General features: G+C 39.2%; 1 protein-coding gene across 1 annotated transcript in view; it reads right to left on the minus strand.

Moving 5' to 3' along the window:
* Nucleotides 1-8,199, minus strand: part of PLA2G4A (phospholipase A2 group IVA) — a 171,005-nt gene extending 162,806 nt beyond the window's left edge. The window contains exons 1-2 of the mRNA XM_045983484.1: nt 8,057-8,199; nt 7,885-7,964 (exon numbers count right to left, since the gene is read on the minus strand). The gene's annotated coding sequence lies outside the window, so the exon portion shown is untranslated. The remainder of the gene's footprint in view (nt 1-7,884; nt 7,965-8,056) is intronic.
* Between the last annotated feature and the right edge of the window lie 489 nt (nt 8,200-8,688).

An 8,688-nucleotide genomic window follows, 5' to 3' on the forward strand; every position in this document is an offset into this window, starting at 1 on the left:
CATGTAACTACTGTGAACTTTTATGTATTTTAAATATAAATTCTTGGTGCTCACCACCTCAAAAAAAAAAAAAAAAAAGAAGAAGTACCAAGTAGTGGCACTGGGTGGCTCAGTCAATTAAGCTTCCAACTTTGTCTCTTGATTTTGGTTTAGATCATGATCTCAGGGTCAGCGGACTGAGCCCTACACCTGGCTCTGCACAGAATGGGCTTGGGATCACTCTCTGCCCCTCCCCCTGCTCTCACACACACACACTCTCTAAATAAATAAATAAAAATCTTAAAAAAAAAAAAAAGTACCAAATAGTAGATTATAAGTAATCATCTTAAGAGAGTGCAATTAGTCAATGGCCATACCACCCTGAACACGCCCGATCTCGTCTATCTCAGAAGTTAAGCAGGTTCAGGCCCAGTTAGTACTTGGATGGAAGAGAGCGCAATTAAATTTTAAATAACCCAGAAACCTCTTTAAATTAGAATGTTTGCTACGTGGAATCTTCCTAAAATGTTATGAGCATCTTCTTCTAAGGATCAAGGATCTAACAATACTTTGAAGCCATTACCTGAACATGAATTCCCATTATATACTGAAAGTAGGGACTTAGAAGACTGTGTCATGAACTACGGAAATACTCTAGTGTTATCTCTTTAAGATCTAAGTGACCTGGATCAATTTTAAATTCATCTGCCTTTTCTTCATGACAGTTGAATGGAAAGGGACTCAATACCTGTTTGAGGTTTGTGGTATATATACCAAGGAACTGAAGGATATTAAGAAATGTTCATTACAGACGCAGGTGTCTACACAGCAAGTCCTCATAACTATATGTACCTTTAGACCCTTTCCCCCAAATTGCTTTTCTATAAATTCTTAAAGAATTGCTTTAAATTACTTTTCCCAATACTTGAACCAAATACATGTAAAAAGTCTACAATATGGGGTATTCTCGTTTCAATAAATTAAAAATGCGAAACCAAAGAAAACTAAAGATACTAAGAATCTGTCTGCCTCCAGCCTATCCTAGGCAGACATGACCTCTTCTGTAATGACCCACCCAGAAGTCAGTAAGAATACCTCCCTCCATAGGGGGTCTCACTTCCCAGTTTACTGTCTCAGAGCTACACTCAACCAGCTCACCTCATGAAAGCTGTGGCCATTCAAGTGTGGAGCCAACGGGAAGCGTGTCAGTTCCAGGGGCCCAGCTGCATCCCACAGTCAAACCTGACCCGCTCCGTGTTAGTTACTATGAAGTTAAGCATATGCACAATAAGCCATTTTGTAACTAAAGTTGGCTTTCAACCCTGAACAGTATCTGGTTTACCATAAGCTCCTGGATTGTTTGGAAAGGTAAAATAATAATGATTTATTTTTTCTATGAATGATAAAACCCGTGGTGAGAGTAACCACTTTGAGACAAACAGTTTAGGTCAACTTCCAGGATTAATAAGAATGGAAAAGAGCAATCGGCTCTGTGGGTCATACTTAGAATATTCTAAGACAACGTTCCACTACCAAATCAAAGTAAAAAACCTTTGGTAAAATTAGTATTTAACATAACTCATAATATTGTCTACTTTCTATTTTTGGCTAAAAGTTCATATTCTTTCTTTTCTTGAAGTGACACATATCCGTTTAAAATGCCACATAGTTCTAAGACAAGCAATTCCAAGTCACACTACTTTTCCAATTGTTTTTTAAATGTTTGTGCAACTTCCTCTATTATGTTAATCAGTAGCCCAGTTATAAGAGCAGAACAATTGAGTTAATATGGAATTGGGTTGTGTATTTTCTGGTTCTTCCCCTATGATTTTTCTGATGTTAATAAAAATTAGAATACCTGGACAGCCTTAATAGCATGCACCAAAATTGAAAATATAACTCAATCAGTTAATCACTTGAAGCATACAAAATGCATGAAAACAGAAATTGTAAGACTTGGGCATTAAACCATTTCACTTTTTGATATCTCTCTTTTCACATCTGTAGAATGGTAATAACTGCTCTGCTAACATACATGGTTATTGTGGGAATGAAGTTCTTAAGCAACGTCTTTATAACCCACAAAGCACTATGGAAATGAAAGGTGTTTTGGGGGCGGCACCTAGGTGGCTCAGTTGGTTGGGCATCCGTCTTCGACTTGGGTCACCATCCCAGAGAGCTGAGATTGAGCCCCAAATCGGGCTCCATCCTCAGTGGGGAGCCTGCTTCTCCCTCTGTCCCTCCCCCTGCTCCTGCTCTCTCTCTCAAATAAATAAGTAAATAAAATCCTAAAAAAAGAAGAAAGAAAGAGAGAGAGAAAGCTAGAAGGAAAGAAGGAAGGAAAGAAAGAAGGAAGGAAAGAAAGGTAGTTTTGGTTGGCCTGCTGGTATGTTTTCCAACTGAGTACTCAAAAAACAAATTGTAAGGTAAATAGTAAAATCAAAACCTAAGCAAGATAAGCTAAGTACTGTATATACGTGAGTTTTATGTATTGTAAGATCATGAAATTAGCCAGATGATGGATATTTGCTTTCTAATTCAAAACCTCCTGTTACCTAAAATGCCTAAATTTCCCTGCACACTCCAGAAGTCAAGAAAATGGGGAAGAAGATTAAGGACGGGGATCAGGTCTTCCCTCCAGCTGACGCGGAGAAGAGAGTAAACAGGAAAACTGGGAGCAGCCTCTCCTCCCTATCCCAGTGGCTGTCAAACGCCAATAAGGATCACATACCAGCTTGCCGAGTTTCTCTCAAGTCCTTTAAATTCATTAAATAAGTCATTAGACTGGTAGCGCAGCCTTCCAAATCTGCTTAGGGTGAGCCCTGAATTATTTCAGCTTATTTTATACTTGTACGAAGGGGAGATAAACTGTATTTTCAAAGAACATTGTAAGGGTGAACTATGAGTCAGAGAAGATCAAAACATGGACTCAGGGAGCAAGGGTAGCCACAGGTTGGCGCATCTCTTTTTTTTCTCAGGCAGGGGAAGGGATCAAACGATCAGAACAGGATTTGCTCTGTTTTCTGTCTTCTTTGGAAAGGATTCCAGAACAAACTAACCTTTGGGTTCCCTCAACTGTCACTGACCTAATCGTCCAGGAGTAGGAGATGAAAAGATGTTGATAATTAAATTCATTTTCTCTGAGTTAATTCTTGACAAGAGTAGGCAGTATCTTTCTTACGAAAGCTTTATAAGGAATCACGTAACCCTTAGTCCTATCTTCGTCTTCTCTACATGTCATGAGTCTGGATGTCTCCGGAGCTGTGGGAACTTCTACAAGGGTTTTGGCCTCTTCTCTGAGCCCTCTTCAATTTCTCTGATTTTGTAGACTGTGACAGTCTATGAGAACAAAAATGACTTGCTTTAATTTATCCATGCTTCTCACCCAGCTTCAAGGAACAGATTTCAGGCAAAATAAGAACAATCTTCCAAAATTGAGAAAAGCAGTAGTAGAATTTCTACCTCCAGTTTAACATTAGCCTTTGCTATTAAGACTGCAAACACTTCAAAATTATTGAGGACCTTAAAGGGACTTGGATTAGGTGAATTATTTCTCTTGATATATACCATATTAGAAATTAAAACTGAAAAATATGTAAAAATCACATTGAAAAAGGCAATTCATAAACATAGACACAACAGTGGCCATTATAAAATTGCCCAACCTTATTTCTGAACAAAGTATAAATTTAAACAAGATACTGTCTTATACAACAACTGACTAAGTTTTTGGATCTGTTGTTGTTTGTTCTGTTGGCGTGATTACACAGTGTTAGAGCAGGAAAATTCTACCCTCCTATACGGCTTATAAACTGATACAATTTCTCTCAAGGGCAAAATGGCAAAAATAATTCCATGACATGCTGTTAAATATTTTTGAGAATCCTCCAAATACTCTATTATTAGTAGTACTCTTATTTTACAGTTGAGAAAAGAATGTTTTGAAAAACAATTGGCTTATGATCTCACAACGTGTAAGTAGTGGAGCTTTTTTTTTTTAAAACGTGGGCATACACTTTTAAGAATCTCTCCAAAGGAAGAAAAAAGATGAGTACATACATTTATATAAAGGGTCTTAGCTGAAACATTACTTATAATAGAAAACTAATCCACCTAAATATCCAAAAATTTATGATCAGCCAATGTAACATTTCCTCAGGCTAAAAATCCTATCATGGTGAGAACCACTCTTGCTCACGGATGGACTGGCATTGCTTGTACAGCACCTGATGCATAGTAGGGACTCAATATTTGTTTCAGAGATGAGTGAATACAAAATTATACACGAGTATAAAAAATCACGTTTTAACAGAAAATTTCACGACTGAGAGTAAGCGTGTTACAAAACGGCAAAGAGTGGTGTGTGAAAGTAGTGAAACAACGAGGCTGTTAGTCAAGATGACTCAAATGCCTCGGTGGTCTACACAGGCAAACCAAAATCTAAACCAGTCTAAAAACTTGAACCTACAAAATTGAAATGGAAGGACAGATAATCAAAACCAGCCAACTAGCCTTTAAACTGTAGACAATCAATAGTTTCGTGAGGTAGACTCCACTTTCTTCACAAAAATCTCCCCTTGGAGATCCTGCCAGGGAAGCACTTCTGTCCACTTCTGCTTGGCACTGTCCCATTCCAAGCGAGTTTTATTCAAATAAACTCTTAAAATTTTTGATAGGCCTCAGTTTACCTTTTAACAAATCCTACAGTTTTGTAAAATCCACATGTGGGTGCATGAATAGAAAAATGCCTAGAAGTATAAACAGATGTATATACATGAATTCGTGTCTCTTTGTCTCCGTACTGATGCGTAACAGTTACTCAATAAATATTTGTTGATATGGATGATTGACATGAATGAATGACATTTTAAGAAGAGTTATCCCTTGAGGGGATTATAGGTCATTTTTTCCTTTTTCCTTTGCGATTTTCTATATCTAAGGAAATCTAAACAGTGAACAGGAATTATCTTTTTTTTTTTTTAAGATTTTATTTATCTGACAGAGAGAGAGAGAATGCACACGAGCAGGCAGAGCAGCAGAGGCAGAGGGAGAAGCAGGCTCCCCGCTAAGCAGTGAGTCTGATGTGGGGCTCGATCCCAGGACCCTGGGATCATGACCTGAGCTGAAGACAGAGGCTTTAACCTACTGAGCCACCCAGGCGCCCCAGGAATTATCTTTGTAATAAGCAAGAATATTATAAAAAAATCCTATTGGGAAATATTATTAGGAATTTTGGAATGAAGGCAGTAAATACAGACACCCCATAATCCAATAAAATACAACTTGTATCTTATTCTCCTATTTGTTTTACTTACTGCATTCAGCAATAAAAAATATCAGATGTTCCAGAAAAAGGCAGCTTAATATTGTGCAGTTAGTTATTAGAGGGCTTGAGTCAAGAATCTAGGTCACTTGGCTCTCAGGCAGATAGTTTTTTCCGTTACACCAAATTGGTTAGAGCTCCAGAACACTAAATAAACACTAAATAAACGACTGTATGGGCACTGCAGTACTCGCCGTGCAACAGTTCTTAAAAGCAACATGATTTGCTAATTATTTGCTATTAGCAGAAAACTCCAAAGTTCTAAAAAAATACTACATGTTCATATGACATGAATTGTTTCAGAGGGTATGTGATCTTCCTACTGGTCTATCCGAATTTGTGCCCCTTGGGCAGCATACGTGTCTTATTGAGGGAAGGGGTCTATAGTTTTCATAAGATTTGTAAAAGGGTCTGCGAGTTAAAAAAAAAAAAGTTGAGAATAACTAAAGCTATGACATCTGCAAGCAAGAGGAGGGAAACAAACTGAAGGTAAATAAAAGGCTTATGAGGGGCACCTGGGTGGCTCAGTGGGTTAAAGCCTCTGCCTTTGGCTCAGGTCATGATCTCAGGGTCCTGGGATAGAGCCCCGCATCAGGCTCTCTGCTCAGCGGGGAGTCTGCTTCCCCCGCACCCCCTGCCTGCCTCTCTGCCTACTTGTGATCTCTGTCTGTCAAATAAATAAAATAAAATCTTAAAAAAAAAATAAAAAAAATAAAAGGCTTGGGCGCCTGGGTGGCTCAGTGGGTTAAAGCCTCTGCCTTTGGCTCAGGTCATGATCTCAGGGTCCTGGGATAGAGCCCCGCATCAGGCTCTCTGCTCAGTGGGGAGTCTGCTTCCCCCGCACCCCCTGCCTGCCTCTCTGCCTACTTGTGATCTCTGTCTGTCAAATAAATAAAATAAAATCTTAAAAAAAAAATAAAAAAAATAAAAGGCTTGGGCGCCTGGGTGGCTCAGTGGGTTAAGCCGCTGCCTTCGGCTCAGGTCATGATCTCAGGGTCCTGGGATCGAGTCCCACATCGGGCTCTCTGCTCAGCAGGGAGCCTGCTTCCCTCTCTCTCTCTCTGCCTGCCTCTCTATCTACTTATGATCTCTCCCTGTCAAATAAATAAATAAAATATTTTAAAAAAAATATTTAATAAAAGGCTTATGAGAGGAAAGGGAACCACAGCTAACTCTGTCTTCCTCTTTTTTATTCCTGGAACGTGTTCTAATATGCAAATCATTTAGTTTCATGATTTTGCTTTCTAAGTAGTAACACCAGGAAAGATACTGATGGGTTAAAAACACAGGCCAAATTATCTCTACGAAATGAACTTTATCAGGTCCTAGGAAATCTGTTTAATAATTTTCCTTTTCCTAATTAATGCAAATGCAAAATATTTGCAAAGTATGCATCTTTTTAACACTGTAAGTCACTACTTGGGTATTTTGCATTTATGTGAATTATAAAAGGAAAATTATTTAAAAAGGTTTCTTTGTTTCTTGTCGGTAAAAAGTGCTGCCCTTTCAGGAAGTTTGTAAAGCTGCTTTAGACAAATGCAGAATACACACTTCTCTGTGCATTTCACAATTGTTGCTTAATTTAAAATTTAACTCTTCCTCAGCTCAGTGACAGAAGCAAATACTTTTTTCTTATGCCAACAACAAACTGGATTGTCAAGGCTTAGGGACCTCTGGAATAAAATTTAAAAATTCTGAACAGGGTTGTTTCACTACTATTCCCTGAGAATATCTCTTGGGCTACAATTCCAAATTTCTGCAACAAATAGAATTGAAACACGATACAAACTCTCCTTGAACTGAAAGGTTATATATGCAAATATCGCAAATGAGAACTGATACCCATCCAAATAAGATGCTTCTAGTATCCCCTTCAACTGCCTTAGCTGAATAAATGCTTACATCATCAACCATTGTGAAGAGCATTTCTTGTTCTATCTTTTGAGATGAAAAATCATTCTTTCTAACACTACCTTGACTATAAGTTGTAGGAGCTTTAGATATGTTAAGCCACTCTTATTCCAAATCCAAATGCCCTTTTAAACTTCTTTTTCTAAAACGAAATGACCAAAATAGCATTCACACTCAAAACTTAACTTTATTATTGGCTCACATCTTTCTCAGCATCTAGTCGGGAGCTCTGTCCTCCCAGCACGTCAAATAACTGAGGGCAAGGCGAGTCAGCACACCATGCGGTGTACAAGTCTCTTTTCAACATTGTCTTTCTTTTCGCCCAGCACCGCGGCATATGAAAACACCCAGGAATGTTTTGCATAAGTAATCGTTAACCACTATTTTTCTTTCTTTCTTTCTTTCTTTCTTTCTTTAATTAAACCGTCACGGAACCCACAAACTCCACCGCTAACAAGGCACAAGGGCTGCCAAATAGCATGCCGCTCAAGTCTGGGATGGGTCACCACGGGGTGGCATCACGTGGAGCTCTCAGGGGAACCAGCTTACGGCAACGCTTTCTTTCTTTGGGGGCTCTAAGTTTGGGACACACCAGATCGTCCCACTCCCCTGCACCGTCAGACCCCGGAAAGCAAACTGGCATTTGTTAGAAAGAAATTAGATTCCCTGACCTGTGTCTGGTTCCCAAAAGGCAGAGGAGACGCAGACTTGGTAAAGCAGTGAATCCCAGGTGTGCCTCCGTCCTTTCTCCCTGCCAAGTTAAGACAGAAACTTAAAACAGCTCAGGAGGATGGGGGGTGGGGGAGGGAAGTGCAGTGGGGCAAGAGTAAATATATTGCTTACTGTTCCCAGAGTTACATGAGAATCTTCTGGCTCCTTTTTGCCTCTAGCTTTCAGTCGGGATCCTTTTTTTCAGCTGGGACTACAGAGAAGTTCAAGTCTAATCCTTGGTAGGCGGGGCTCAAATGTGGGCTGGGTTCCTTTAGACTTCGCAGCTGTTTTTAAGGTGGAATGAAAGAGGAAGCGAGGGAAAGCAGTGTTCTGGAAGAAGCGGATCTCTTAAATGTAAATGTTTACTTATCAGCCGGAAGTCACAAAACGTGCCTAAAATGATCTGTACATTAACTGGTGTAAATCACGTGGGTGCTCCTGGGGCTGTCCGTGTGTGGTAGGACGTCTTGTCCTTAAGCAGTCACTGCTTCCTCTTTTCTCCCCCCACAAGAACAAAATTGAAAAGATGAATAACCTAGAGCATTTCTGCCTTCTTTTAAAAAAGCAAAGTTTATAACAAACCCAAAATAGAAAATCTGTACATTCTGAAGATGAATGATATAAGAGCGCTTAAAAAAAAAAAAAATCTAATCTCTTCAAATATTTCCTCCCCAAACTCAGAACACCTGATAACCCAGTGTTTGTAAATTTAAGATTAAAGGCATACCAACGGCTGTAATGCATATTCCGAGATAGAGGAGAGA

The sequence above is a fragment of the Meles meles genome, chromosome 17, assembly GCF_922984935.1.
Source record: "Meles meles chromosome 17, mMelMel3.1 paternal haplotype, whole genome shotgun sequence".
In the NCBI taxonomy this organism is placed as follows: domain Eukaryota; kingdom Metazoa; phylum Chordata; class Mammalia; order Carnivora; family Mustelidae; genus Meles; species Meles meles.